Here is a 15955-nt window from a genome sequence, read left to right as displayed (position 1 = left end):
ACAAAATGCTCAGCTCAATAAGAGGAGAAAAGGGCTTGTGTTAGAAAATTTTGTCACTACTGCCAAACTTTAAATCTTTTTTTTTTCTATTTTTTTAAAATAACTTTTTATTGACAGAACCTATGCCAGGGTAATTTTTTACAGCATTATCCCTTGCACTCACTTCTGTTCCGATTTTTCTCCTCCCTCCCTCTACCCCCCCCTCCCCAATATGGCAAGCAGTCCTTTACATGTTAAATAGGTTACAGTATATCATAGATACAATATATGTGTGCAGAACCAAACAGTTTTCTTGCTGCACATGGAGAATTGGATTCAGAAGATATAAATAACCCGGGAAGAAAAACAAAAATGCAAGCAGTTTATATTCATTTCTCAGAGTTCTTTCTTTAAGTGTAGCTGCTTCTGTCTATCCTTGATCAATTGAACCTGAATTAGCTCTCTTTATCGAAGAGATCCACTTCCATCAGAATACATCCTCAAACAGTATCATTGTTGAGGTATATAATAATCGCCTGGTTCTGCTCATTTCACTTAGCATCACAAATTTTAAATCTTTACCAAACCTCTAAGAATCTCTATTTCTTTTTAACAATTATATGAATGACAATCTGATAACAGAGAGTTCATTATGACATGGAAAACATGCTTACAAAGAAAAATTAGAATTAACTCAATTTCAGTTGAGTAGAATAATTCACAAAAGACACTATTTTTAAACAGTATAAAAAATCTGAAAACTAAAATTAAATATCAGCATAAAAGTCCAATAAGGAGCCAAATAGATGATATTTATTTAACTATTGACTGTAAAATTACCTAAAAATTAGTATAATGTTATACTAAATATTAGAAGGAAATAAACACAACTCTAGCATCATAGGATTACAGTCTAAATTAGACACAAAAGCAAAATGATGATGGAGAAGAAAACATTAATGGATACGCAAAATTATAACAAAGATATAGCAAAGATTCAATGGCCCCTTCTTACCTTAGCTTTTTCTCAAAATCTATTTCAAATAGGTGATAAATTTAGTTCTCTTTTGAACATTTATATACTGTATGTGTATGTGTGTGTGACTTTGATCTTCTCACTGCCCCTCTCCACACAACTGAATGAAGGAAAAAATTCCATGTGCATGAAAAAGAACATAGTCCTTACTCTCAAGGAATTTACATTTTAACTGAAGTTCAACTGCAGATCTAATTGAAAGAAACGAAATATCCTAAAGACAGCAAGCTCCAAGAGTCCTTAAGATGCACTGGGATGTTTTTCTCATACTAATACTCTACCAGGATTTGAGCTAAAAGTCAGAGTAGAAAGGGATTCCCCTCATAGGAAAGGTGGGAAAGGGGAAAAAGGATTGATCCTACTTATATAGATAAGTTGGAAGGAAAATTGAGGTTGGATTCTTTTGTTACAAAAGGTCAAGGGCAGTCCCATATTAGCATCAGCCTGCTCAGGCTGGGATCTACTAGGGTACCTTGGATAAAACTATTGGGAAGTGGGTAGGGCAAAATGTTGATTCTCATAACAATACTGTGATGTAGATTAGAGAAAGAATTGTTATTTCACATCAAATGAAAATGTATTTAAAGACACTCTGCAAACCTTAAAGTCCTATACAAATGCCAGTTGGATGAAGTTATGTATAAATAACGAAATCTTTTTTTTTTTTAAACTTAAAAAATCATATTGGATTGCTTGCTGTCTAGGGGAGGAGAGTAGAGAGGAAAACTTGGAACACAGGATTTTGCAAGGGTGAAATGCTGAAAACTATCTTTGAATGTATTTTGAAAATAAAAAGCTATTATTTTAAAAAGAATCAAGTCATAAATTATCTTATTTTTAAAAGTTCAACTACATACATAGTTGTATAACTAGATTATTTTAAAAGTATTGCTCTCTTGGTACAGAAAAAATTTAATATAAAAAAATTAGGTAATGAAAAGAGTAAAACACTCTTAAATTTCAGTGAGGCAACTAAATAGCTGCTATCATCCTTTTCAGGCTCTCTGTAGGAAAATGGAGCATGTGGCTTACCTCTACCAGAACAGGAACAGTATTGATTTAGCTATGTGAATACCTTTCTTTCTACAAGAGGCAGTATAACATAGCTAGCATGCTAGTTTGGAATTAGAAATACCAAAGTTTTAAATTTTTCCTCTGAAAATAGTCATTATTATCATTATTTCTACTTTTCAGATGATAAAACGGACAGAGAGGGAAGGGTCTAGTCCAAGTTAATGAAAGAAGCAGACTCTCTTGCTCTCTCTCTCTCTTCCTCCCTCCCTCTTTTCCTTCCTCCTTTCCTCCCTCCCTCCAGGGAATCAAGATAAAGTAGTTTCATTCAGTTATCTGGGTGGGACTAGTTGAGTCTAGGACAACTCCCACTTAGCCTGAGCTAGAGGTCCAGATTTCTATCCAACTCTATAGAGTTGGAGATTAGTCCAGAGACACTCATTCTTTTTTTTTTTTTTTTTTTTTTTAAATAGCTTTTTATTTACAAGTTATATGCATGGGTAATTTTACAGCATTGACAATTGCCAAACCTTTTGTTCTCATTTTTTCCTTCCTTCCCCCCACCCCCTCCCCTAGATGGCAGGTTGACCAATACAACATGCTAAGTATGTTAAAGTATAAATTAAATATAATATAAGCATACATGTCCTAACAGTTATTTTGCTGTACAAAAAGAATCGGACTTTGAAATAGTGTACTATTAGCCTATGAAGGAAATCAAAAATGCAGGCGGAAAAAATATAGGGATTGGGAATTCTATGTAATGGTTCATAGACATCTCCCATAGTTCTTTCACTGGGTGTAGCTGGTTCAATTCATTACTGCTCTATCGGAACTGATTTGATTCATCTCCTTGCTGGAGATGGCCACATCCATTAGAATTGATCATCATATACTATTGTTGTTGAAGTATATAATGATCTGGTCCTGCTCATTTCATATAGCGTCAGTTCATGTAAGTCTCTCCAGGCCTTTCTGAAATCATACTGGTGGTCATTTCTTACAGAACAATAATATTCCATAATATTCATATACTACAATATATTCAGCCATTCTCCAATTGATGGGCATCCACTCAGTTTCCAGTTTCTGGCCACTACAAAGAGACCTGCCACAAACATTCTTGTACATACAGGTCTCTTTCCCTTTAAGATTTCTTTGGGATATAAGCCCAGTAAAAACACTGCTGGATCAAAGGGTATGCACAATTTGATAACTTTTTGAGCATCGTTCCACACTGCTCTCCAGAATGGCTGGATATGTTCACAATTCCACCAACAATGTATCAGTGTCCCTGTTTTCCCATATCCCCTACAACATTCCGCAATATCTTTCCCTGTCATTTTAGCCAATCTGACAGGTGTATAGTGGTATCTCAGAGTTGTCTTAATTTGCATTTCTCTGATTAATAAGGACTTGGAGCAGCTTTTCATATAGCTAGAAATAGTTTCAATTTCTTCATCTGAGAAGTGTCTGTTCATATCCTTTGACCATTTATCAATTGGAGAATGGTTTGATTTCTTATAAATTAGAGTCAATTCTCTATATATTTTGGAAATGAGGCCTTTATCAGAACCTTTAACTGTGAAAATGTTTTCCCAGTTTATTGCTTCCCTTCTAATCTTGTCTGCATTAGTTTTGTTTGTACAAAAACTTTTCAATTTGATATAATCAAAATTTTCTATTTTGTGATCAATAATGATCTCTAGTTCTTCTTTGGTCATAAATTCCTTCCTCTTCCACAGGTTTGAGAGGTAAATGATCCTATACTCCTCCAATTTATTTATAATCTCATTCTTTATGCCTAAGTCATGAACCCATTTTGACCTTATCTTGGTGTATGGTGTTAAATGTGGGTCAATGCCTAGTTTCTGCCATACTAATTTCTAATTTTCCCAGCAATTTTTGTCAAATAGTGAGTTCTTATCCCAAAAACTGGGATCTTTGGGTTTGTCAAACACTAGATTGCTATAGTTGACTATTTTGTCTTGTGAATCTAACCTATTCCATTGATCAACTAGTCTATTTCTTAGCCAATACCAAATGGTTTTGGTAACCGCTGCCTTATAATATAATTTTAGATCTGTTACAACTAGGCCACCTTCATTTGATTTTTTTTTTTCATTAATTGCCTTGAAATTCTTGACCTTTTGTTTTTCCATATTAACTTTGTTGTTATTTTTCCTAGGTCATTAAAAAAGTTTTTTGGGAGTCTGATTGGTATAGCACTAAATAAATAGATTAGTTTAGGTAGTATTGTCATCTTTATTATATTTGCTTGCCCAATCCAAGAGTATTTAACATTTTTCTAGTTGGCTGGATCAGACTTAATTTGTGTGGAAAGTGTTTTGTAGTTGTGCTCCTAAAGTTTCTGATTTTCCCTTGGCAGATAGATTCCTAAATAGTTTATACTATCAGTAGTTACTTTAAATGGAATTTCTCCTTGTAACTCTAACTGTTGGGTTTTGTTAGTGATATATAAGAATGCTGATGACTTATGTGGGTTTATTTTGTATCCTGCAACTTTGCTAAAGGTGGGGATTATTTCTAATAATTTTTTAGTAGAATCTCTGGGGTTCTTCAAATATACCATCATATCATCAGCAAAGAGTGACAATTTGGTTTCCTCATTGCCTACTCTAATTCCTTTAATCTCTTTCTCAACTCTTATTGCCAAAGCTAGCATTTCTAATACAATATTGAATATGGTGATAGTAGGCAACCTTGTTTCACTCTTGATCTTATTGGGAATGATTGCAGTTTGTCCCCATTACATATGATGCTTACTGATGGTTTTAAATAGATGCTACTGATTATTTTAAGGAAAAGTCCATTTATTCCTATACTCTCAAGCGTTTTTAATAGGAATGAATGTTGGATTTTATCAAATGCATTTTCTGCATTGATTGAGATGATCATATGTTTTTCGTTAATTTGATTATTAATATGGCCAATTATACTGATAATTTTCCTAATATTGAACTATCCCTGCATTCCTGGTATACCCTACTTGATCATGGTGTATTATCCTGGGGATGATTTTCTGTAGTCTTTTTGCTAATATCTTATTTAAGATTTTAGCATCAATATTCATTAGGGAGATTGGTCTATAATTTTCTTCTGTTTTCAATGTACCTGGTATAGGTATCAGTACCATATCTGTGTCATAAAAGGAATTTGATAGGACTCCTTCATTCCCTATTTTTTCAAATAGTTTATACAGCATAATAGCTTGTTCTATTTCTTTTTCTCAAATGGGACTATTTAAGCAATTTACTTCCTCTTCTGTTATTTTTGGAGGTAGTCACCCATTTCACTTAGGTTATCAAATTTATTGGCATAAAATTGGGCAAAGTAACTCCTTATTATTTCTTTAATTTCCTCTTCCTTAGTGGAAAATTCTCCCTTTTCATTTTTAATATCATTTATTTGATTTTCCTCTCTCCTTTTTCTAATCAGATTTACCAAAGGTTTATCAATTTTATTGATTTTTTCATAAAATCAACTCTTAGTTTTATTTATTAGTTCAATAGTTTTTTTTTTTTTAACTTTCAATAGTATTAATTTCTCCTTTTAATTTCAGAATTTCAAGTTTAGTAATTGATTAGGGGTTTTTAATTTGTTCTTTTTCTAGCATTTTAAGTTACAGGCCCAATTCATTGATCTTCTCTTTCTCTATTTTATTCAAGTAAGCCTCTAAGGATATAAAATTTCCCCTATTACTGCTTTGGCTGCATCCCACAAATTTTGGTATGATGTCTCATCGTTGTCATTATCTTGAGTTAAATTATTGTGTCTATAATTTGCTGTTTTACCCAATCATTCTTTAAGATGAGATTATTTAGTTTCCAATTACTTTTTGGTCTATTTACCCCTAACTTTTTGTTGAATATAATTTTTATTGCATTGTGATATGAAAAGAAAGTATTTACTATTTCTGCCTTTCTGCATTTAATTTTGAGGTTTTTATGTCCTAATATATGGTTAATTTTTGTGTAGGTTCCATGAACTGCTGCAAAGTATACTCCTTTCTGACACCATTCAGTTTTCTCCAAAGATCTATCATACCTAATTTTTCTAATATTCTATTTACCTCTTTAATTTCTTTCTTATTTGTTTTGTGGTATGATTTATCTAATTCTGAGAATGCAAAATTGAGATCTCCCACTATTATAGTTTTGCTGTTTATTTCTTCTTGCAACTCTCTTAATTTCTCCTTTAGGAAGTTAGATGCTATACCACGTGGTGCATATGTTTAATATTGACATTACTTCATTGTCTATAGTATCCTTCAGCAAGATATAGTTTCCTTCCTTATCTCTTTTAATTAGATCAATTTTTGCTTTTACTTGATCTGAGATAAGGATGGCTATCCCTGCTTTTTTGACTTCACCTGAAGCATAACAGATTCTGCTCCAGCCTTTTATCTTTACTCTGTATATATCTCCCTGTTTTAAATGTGTTTCCTGTAAACAACATATTGTAGGGTTCTGACTTTTGATCCAGTCTGCTATCCGCCTCCGCTTAATGGGAGAGTTCACCCCATTCACATTTACAGTTAAAAGTATTAATTCTGTATTTCCTGCCATCATAATATCCCCAGATTGTGTTTTTCCTTTTCTTTCCCTCCTTTACCCCCTTCCCTAGTATTAACCTTATGGGCCCCACTTGTGTCACGCAGCTAACCCGCCTTCCTTCCTTTGAATCCCTTCCCCTTTCTTGTACCCTTCCCTTATTATTCTTTTTCCTTTTCCCTTTTCCTCTCCCACTTTTTAGTGAGGTAAGAAAATATTCTCTGTAAAATAAATGTCAATTATTTTCTCATTGAGCCAACTCTGATGAGAGTAAGATTCACACAATGTTTCTCCCCCTCTCTAAGTTCCCTCAGATATGATAGGTTTCTTTTGCCTCATCGTGGGATTTAGTTTCCCTTTTTTTAATCTCCCCTTTTCCCTTTTTCTGACACTATCCCCTTTCCATTTCTACTTCCCCTTTTTTATGATATATTAGTAAAATCAAATTATACATGTGGTTTTTTGGTATATCCACAACAGAAATACAGTTCTCAAGAGTTCCTTTTACCTTTTTCTGCTTCTCTTGAGTCCTATGGTTGGAGATCAAATTTTTTGTTTAACTCTGGCTTTTTCCTTAGAAACAAATGGAATTCCTCTGTTTCATTACATGTCCATCTGCTTCCATGGAAAAAAATGCTCAGCTTAGCTGGGTAGTTTATTCTTGGCTGTATTCCAAGTTCTTTTGCCTTTTAGAATATCAGATTCCAGGCCCTTCAATCTTTTAATGTTAAGGCAGCTAGATCTTGAGTGACCCTTATTGTGGCACCTCGGTATTTGAATTGTTTTTTCTTGGCTGTTTGTAATATTTTTTCTTTAGTCTGATAGTTCTGAAATTTGGCCACAGTATTCCTTGGAATTTTTATTTTAGGGTCTTTTTCAGAAGGTGTTCGATGAATTCTTTCAACGCCTATTTTACCTTCTGGTTTTATTACTTCTAGGCAATTCTCTTTGATGATTTCCTGTAAAACAGTATCTAGGCTCTTTTTTTCATCATAATTTTCGGGTAGTCCAATGATCCTCAGGTTCTCTCTCCTAGATCTATTTTCCAGGTCTGCTGTTTTTCCAAGTAAATATTTGACATTTTTTCCTAATCTCTCATTTTTTTAGTTTTACTTGACTGATTCTTGATGTCTCAATGAATCAGTCATTTCTATTTGTTTAGTTCTGATTTTTAGTGAGTTATTTTCTTCATTAGCTTTTTTTACTTCTTTTTCTATATGTCCAATTGAGTTTTTAAATGAGTTGTTTTGCTCTATGGAATTTTTTTCCATTTCATTATTATTTTTTTTTTTTTTAGTGAGTTATTTTCTTTTTCCAATTCATAAATCCTACTTTCTTGGGAATTTTTAACCTTTTCCAATTCATAAATTCTGTTTCCCTATACTTCTTGGGAGTTTTTTACCTTTTCCAATTCACACTGCAAGAAGTTGTTGCTCTCTTGCTTTTCTTTCTCTTTCCTTTCCCCATTTTTCTTCTAGTTCTCTTTTAAGGTTTTTAATAGTCTCTTCTAGGAAAGGCTTTTGTGCTGGGGACCAACAATTGTCTGGAGACTGTCTGCTATTAGTCTCCTAGGGGTTGAAAAGCTGTTCTCTTTCTGTATAGAAGCTATCAATTGTCCTTTTTATTTTTTACCTTCTTTTTTTTTCTTTTAAGCCTGTAAGGTCTGTCTTCAGGGCCAGAAGGTTACCAGCTGCCTCAGCAGAGCAGTGATAGGTGTATGGACAGGTAGGTGTCCTGCCAACTGGCTACAAAGAGCAGCGAGGTACGGGAGTGCTCTGGGTTCCCCCCAAGTAACTCAGGCCTACATTGTGGAGTTGTAGAAGTGCCCTGTAAAGAACCCTGCAGTGCGGGTTAACGACTGCCCTGGGGCTAGACACTCAGCAGTGAAAGTAGCCCTGCAGAGACCAGAAGTATCTCTGCCCCAGGAAGCACAATCGGCTGCCAAAGTTCTATTGCCCCATGCTGAGCCCCCCACTGAGTGGATTAGAGGTTGCCCCAGGCTGTGCCCCCCTGCCATGCAGATTTGTAACTACCCCAGCAAAAGCCCAGAATTGTAGAATGTGGCTGCAGGGCTGTGTTAGGGTCTGCACTGAATCACTTCTGGTTTTGGGTGGTTATAGCCAGATCTTGTTAGATTCTGGCATTTTTTAGAGAGTACCCTCTGTCTTTGGCTTTAATTTCTCTGCCGGCTTACTGCTTTATAATTAAGGCAGAGCAGTTAGCATATGGGAGAGTTGTCTCTAGCCGCAGAGGTCACTCCTGCCCTTGTTTTGCTCCCTGACACTAGTCTCTCCCTACCTGTGCTGGTTTGTTCCTGGCCCCTCAGGACAAACCTTTCCTGGCAATCTTCCAGATTATCTACGGCTGGTGAGTTGTTGTGCTTCTGATCTTCATGGGTTTTACCAGTCAAGCCCTATTTTTGAGGCTGAATTTAATGTTGGTCGTGAGGGCATGAGAGGAACTTAGAAAGTCTCGTGTGCCTTCTCCGCCACCTTGGCTCCGCCCCCTGTGGACTATTTCTAATAGTTTTTTAGTTGATTCTCTAGGGTTCTCTAAGAACTGTGAACTTATTCAGCCATCATGGAAAGCAATATAGAACTAAACTCCCAAAACTATCACACTAGACAAATCCTACAACCCAGCAATACTGCTACTAGGTCTATACTCCAAAGACAGCAAAGAAAAACAAAAACAACCCATATATAACAAAATATTTGTAACAACTCTTTATGTAGTGACAAAGAATTGTAACCTGAAAGGATATCCATCAACTGGAAAAATAGTTGAACAAATTATGATATATGAATGTGATAAAATGATATTGTACTTAAAAAAATATGAAAAGAACAATTTCAGAAAAAATTGGGGTTGTATGAGGTAGTGCAAAGTGAAGAGAAGAAAAGCAAGAGAATAATGTGCATAATGAAAATTTTTTAATGATAATGAATGCTTTAAGATTTAACGAATTATCAACACAATGACCAACCACATTTCCAAAGAACTTAGAATGAAGCATAACATACTTCCAAATAGAAAGAAGATGGACTCAGACTATAAAATGAGTATATTTCCTTTTCTTTTTCTTTATTTCTTGGATAAGATAAATGCATGAATTTGTCTAACATGACTCATACATATTTGTAAATGAGTTCTGTTTTCTTGTCTTTTTAATTAGTTGGTGAGAGGGGACTGAAAGTCAAATTAAATTTAAAAAAAAGAAAGATCCACCAAATCACTAATTATTAGAAAAATAAAAACTAAAACAGCTATGAATTTCCATTTCATACCTATCCTTTTGGCAAAAATATAAAGGAAATAAGTAACTGTTGAAAAGTCTGCATGAAGACAGGAATACTACCGTTTGTAGAGTAGTAAATTTGGACATTTTAAAAAGCAGTCTATAACAATACCCCAAAAATCACAAAACCTTTTTGACCAAATAGTATTACTATTAGGCCTATGCATACAAAAATGGTTCCAGCAGCTCTTATTGTTATAGTAGAAAATTGGAAATTAAGGAAGTGCCCATCAACTGAGGATTAGTTGAACAAATTACTATGTTAATGTAATATATTATTATATTGGAAGAAATAAAGGGACTGTTTAGAAACAAATTCTACAGTAATTATAATTTACACAATTTATACCATTGTAAAGAAAAACAATTTTAAAAGACTTTATAACTATGGTCAATTTAATAACCAAGCATAATTCTGGCTAGACAATGAAACATAATACCCACTTTTTGAGAGGGAATGAGAGTTTCAAAGTATCAAATGAGACATAAATTTCTAGACTTGGCAAAGATTTGAATTTGTTTTGCTAAACTATACAAATTTATTAAAAAGACTGTAGTTTTTCTGAATGTTTTTCTTTGGGTATTAAATCCAAACTAGCTCCCTGGAGGTCTCAGGATCAGCCAGTGTCAGGATAAGTAAAAATCCTTGGTCTTTAGGGGGAGAAGTGAAAGAAGCAGGCAAACTGTCAGGTGTTTTGCCAAAAGTCTTGTCTCGATTCAGGAGTCCAGAATCTCCACCTTTCTCCTCCTCATCCTGCTGCCAAGTGAGTCTCTGGCTTCTGTCTCCCCACCCTCTAATCTTTGCCTACAATTATCTTAACCCCAAGCATTAAGCCAGCACCAATGGTGAGAAGGGCCATTTTTCCAAACATATGCTAACAGAGTTACTGTCAAATAGGTAATTAGCCTTAAGTGCTCGGTTGTCTGATTCAAGCACACCTTTTTGAAGTTTCAGCCCTTTACATTTGGGGGTATTTTTTGGGGGGGAAGGGCAAAAGGATTGTCCAGCAAAGTAGAACAGTTTTGAAAGTCACATGTTTTACATTTTTATAGTCAAAGGATCTGAGATAAATGCCTCATTTCCAAAATATATAGAGAATTGACTAATTTATAAGAAATCAAGCCATTCTCCAATTGATAAATGGTTAAAGGATATGAACAGACAATTTTCAGATGAAGAAATTGAAACTTTCTAGCCAAATGAAAAGATGCTCCAAGTCATTATTAATCAGAGAAATGCAAATTGAGACAGCTCTGAGATACCACTACACACCTGTCAGATTGGCTAAGATGACAAGAAACGATAATGACCAATGTTGGAGATATATGGGAAAACTGGGACACTGATACATTGTTGATGGAATAGTGAATACACCCAGCCATTTTGGAGAGTGATTTGGAACTATGCTCAAAAAGTCAAACTGTGCATACCCTTTGATCCAGCAGTGTTACTACTGGGCTTATATCCCAAAGAGATACTAAAGAAGGGAAAAGGACCCACATTTGCAAAAATGTTTGTGGCAGCCCTCTTTGTATTGGCTAAAAACTGGAAACTGAATGGATGCCCATCAATTGGAGAATGGCTGAACAAACTGTGGCATATGAATGTAATGGAATATTATTGTTCTGTAAAAAACGACCAGCAGAATGATTTCAGGGAATCCTGGAGAGACTTACATTAACTGATGATGAGTGAAATGAATAAGGAGATCATTATATACTTCAACAACAATCCTATATGATGATCAATTCTGATGGACGTGGCTCTCTTTAACAATGAGATGAACCAAACCAGTTCCATTTGTTCAATAATGAATAGAACCAGCTATATCCAGTGAAAGAACTCTGGGAAATGAGTGTGAACCACTACATAGCATTTCCAATCCCTCTATTTTTGTCCACCTGCATTTTTGATTTCCTTCACAGGTTAAATGTACCTTGTTTTCAAAGTCCAATTCTTCTTGTGCAGCAAAATAACTGTATGGATATGTATACATATATTGTATTTAACTTATACTTTAACATATTTAACATGTATTGGTCTACTTGCCATCTGGGGGAGAAGGTAGAGGGAAGGAGGGGAAAAATTGGAATTAAAGGTTTAGCAATTGTCAATGCTGAAAAATTACCCATGCGTATATCTTGTAAATAAAAAGCTATAATAAAAAAAAAAAAGAAAGTCACATGTTTTATATCTTATATGCTTCTAAAAAAAAAAAAAGCCAGTTGTACATATATAATCATGGTTTAACATATAATTCTCTTTTTTTGTTCTACTTTGGATACTGGAATGCTTTTTGGTGTTCACTTAGTTGAGAATTTTAAAAATTCAAAGTAAAAAGCTCTATATGAGCATATTGTATAAATAATATATACTACAAAAAACAATGTTCTATTTCCATCACTAAAGAAGCATTCTTCCTTAACTTTTGGTTCCTAGGTCCTAGATCTTTATATAATACATTTGATAAATAAGGTCCTTGTTACCCTATCTTTCAAATATCTAAAAACATGTCACTTCTATAAACATGATTAAATTTCTGAGGCTACTCACAGGTATTCAATATTAATTTCTCAATTCAATATTACATCATTATTCTCCTTATCTTGTGCAGATTCCCTCTCATTTCTTACGTTTTCTTATTAGTCTGCCCTAATTTAAATAGTTTAGTGAGCAGAAATTGGTTCTAAATATCTGGTCCATACAAGCACATAGAATATTGTTAGTGCTCTGTAAATATTAACATAAAAGATAATGTTTCTAAGAGTTATCAGAAGCCTTTGCTTCTGTCAATTGGGATTTTATTAGATTGTTTACATCCATGGGGATGAATGGAGTTTCCTTATGGGAGCTCTGTTTAAAACTTTCAGGGAAGAACTGGAAAATGACTGTGTACCCATTGAAAGGAATCTCTCCCCTACTGAGTCCCTAAGGATTGTGTTTGCTCACTGAACCTATCTCATGTATTCTATTTACTAGGCTTCTTGGAAATAACACTAGCACTATAATAAATGGCACCAGTAAAATTTATTCTTTCATTTTCAAATCTCAAGAACCTTGAAACTCTAGAGCTTATTATTCCTCATTTTCCTCAACTTTTAAAAATTCCATTTCTTTTTTTTAATTCAATAGTATTTTATTTTTACAATTGCATGTAAAGATAATTTAACATTCGTTTTTTGTAAGATTGAGTTCTGTACTTTTTCTCTCTCCCTTAGTTCCCACCCTCCACAAGACAGCAAACAATGTGATATAGCTTATACATGCACAATCATTTTAAACATATTTCCATTTTAGTCATTTTGTGAAAGAAAAATCAGAACAAAAGAGGAAGACCATACTAAAGAAAAAGAAAATAAAAAAGGAAAAAGGTGAAAATGATATGCTTTGATCCACATTCACTGTCCACAGTTCTCTCTCTAGATTCAGGTGAACTATCCCACATATATTGGAATTATCTTGGATCAAAATGCTGCTGAGAAGAATTAAGACTGATCATCACAAAATCTTGCTGTTTTTGTATACAATGTTTCTCTGATTCTGCTCACTTTACTAAACATCATTTCCTGTAAGTCTTTCCAGACTTTTCTGAAATCAGCCTGCTCATCATTTCTTGTACAACAATGTAATATTCCACTAAATTCATATACTATAATTTATTCAGCATTCTCCAACTGATGGGCATCCACACAATTACAAACATTTTTGCATGTGTGGGTCCTTTTCTCTCTTTTATGACCTCTTTGGGGTAGAGATATTGCTGAATCAAATGCTATACACAGTTGCCTTTTGGGCATAGTTCCAAATTACTCTGCACAATGGCTGAATCAGTTCACAACTCCATCAACAATGCATTAGTGACCCATTTTCCCCAAATTTCCTCCAACATTCATCATTAACTTTTCTAATCCATATTAAATACATCCCTTGTCAACGACAATAAGAGACTAGATCTTACTATAATGAAACATTTCCATCTCAGAAGTCTTTAATTTAATATTTCCCTTTATATACTCTTAAATTGCCAATTCTCTCACTCACTACTATAAAAATCCAAAAATAAGAAAAAATTGGGAAAGATCAAAGAAAAGGCCTTTTCTTGATAACTGGCTTGTCAAAAAAAAAAAAAAATTCCCCAGGAAGAAAAGGATGAATTCATGAAATCAAAGGAATATATTCAATGAGAATTAGTAATCTGAATTGATATGTTGGTTGGAGTACAAATGTGATGAAGAATTCAACTATCTCTATATGATTCTGCACCTGGGTTACTAGTGACACTTCTAAAAGAGACCAGAAAGTCAAGAGCAAAAGCTAATTGTGAGGTAGGGGAAGAAAGAGATAGATAATGATAAATAAGTTCAGTTTTAGGAATGCCAAGTCTAAGATGCTGGCTTCTACCTAAATACTTAGATCTAAACAATAGGATATAGAAGAAATCAGAAGAGGAATGTTTCATGAAAAACTCAGCAATCAGCAATATCTAAGGTTGCTAAGTACAGAAGGAAAATAAGAACTAAGAAAAGGCCATCATCATATCTGCAAATTAGAGTATCACTTGTAACTTTCCAGAGAGTCCAAATCAGCAGAATTGTAGAATCAGGCGTCAAATTGCAAGAATTAAGGAATAAGTGAAAGCAAAAAGCATAAATTTCAAGAAATTAAGTAGAGAACAGAAAGCAATGGAAGAATATGAATATGTTTAAAGATAGAAAAATAGAGAGGAAGACAAGGAAGAAAAGGTCCTAAAAGAAGTAAGACGTTAGATAGAAGAGTTAATCTTGGATAAGAGGAGGGATATATCAATCTAAATCTCTGAGACTGACAGGAATAGAAAGAGACATTTATAGATACAGAAAATTTCTAAGGAAAAAAGGAATATAACAAAAGAGGTTATGGGAATTAAAAAAGAAAGAAGCCAAGGGAACTCATGCTACATTGCTTGCATTTTTTCAGTCAAGTAGAAAGTGCATTCATTTACTAAAAATGATAAAGGCATGAAAGATGTAAAATCATTTTTCAATGTCACACCAGAATCAAGAACATTAGTAAATAGCAGAGAGAACAAGAAGTCAGCATTAGGAGATCCAAAGCCAAACAAACAAACAAACAAACAAAACATGCAATTCAGGAAGCATCTGAAAATAAAAATTGAAAATAAAAACTGAAAATAAAAGTTGAACCAGAAGTAGGAGTCAGAAACTAAACAAGCAATAAACAATTAAAATCCACACAGGGGTCAAAATGGAATGGAAATCAAATCAGGGCAGAAAATAAAAAAGAGATCTTGAAACTCAATCAATCCCACTTCATATATAAGCCTTTTATATGTTTTTCATTGAGACAGAAAGCAGTCTTAGAGTATCAGCAGATAAGGTCTATAGGTGAAACTAAACAAGCAACAAATATGCTAGAAATTGTTTGATTTAATTAAAAGGTCAAATTTTCTTTTAAGGTAGTAATGGCCCTCTGGTAGGCTAAGAGCTAGTTAATCAATGAAACTAATAGTGAACTGATTAGCTTACTGCAGCAAACTAGCTGGTTAACTGCCACTGGCTAATCTACTCTAAGATTCGGGTACAGCACAGTCATAAAAATGGGTAATATTTACTAGGGCTCTAAATAATTATTCACTCAATTTTAAATACTTAAAACTACACTCAAGAAATTCTTCAGGCAATTACTTTTTCCTACCTATTCTTCATAGCTACACAGAGCAACAAAGTCAACTATTAGCTTTCAGAGACATTCTGTTCTCTGCCCAAGAACCTGATTACTGTTCTGGAAGCACAGCATGATTCTACATAATAGCTGAGACACACTGGGAAGAAATAACTTTAAAAATAAACGAGGTCTATAGAATGCCATGGTAGTTCCTTTGAAAGACAGAGCCACTACTGCAGGAAATAGCAATTCATGTCACAGAACACAATAGTGGCTAAATTCATTAAAAATAATAGGCAATTTCTTTCTGATAGTTATCTTACTGTACTGTTATTAACTTTCTTTATACATGACTTAAGATGTTTAGGTGATTGTGGTATCAAAATTGTCCT

At 34.0% G+C, this 15955-nt stretch overlaps 1 protein-coding gene across 1 annotated transcript in view; it reads right to left on the bottom strand.

The window, feature by feature from the left end:
- Positions 1 to 15955, bottom strand: part of NUDCD3 (NudC domain containing 3) — a 106155-nt gene that overhangs the window by 52042 nt on the left and 38158 nt on the right. The gene's annotated exons all lie outside the window — the stretch shown is intronic.

The sequence above is a fragment of the Antechinus flavipes genome, chromosome 2, assembly GCF_016432865.1.
Source record: "Antechinus flavipes isolate AdamAnt ecotype Samford, QLD, Australia chromosome 2, AdamAnt_v2, whole genome shotgun sequence".
Classification (NCBI taxonomy): Eukaryota; Metazoa; Chordata; class Mammalia; order Dasyuromorphia; family Dasyuridae; genus Antechinus; species Antechinus flavipes.
This window is presented reverse-complemented; position numbering and strand designations above follow the sequence as displayed.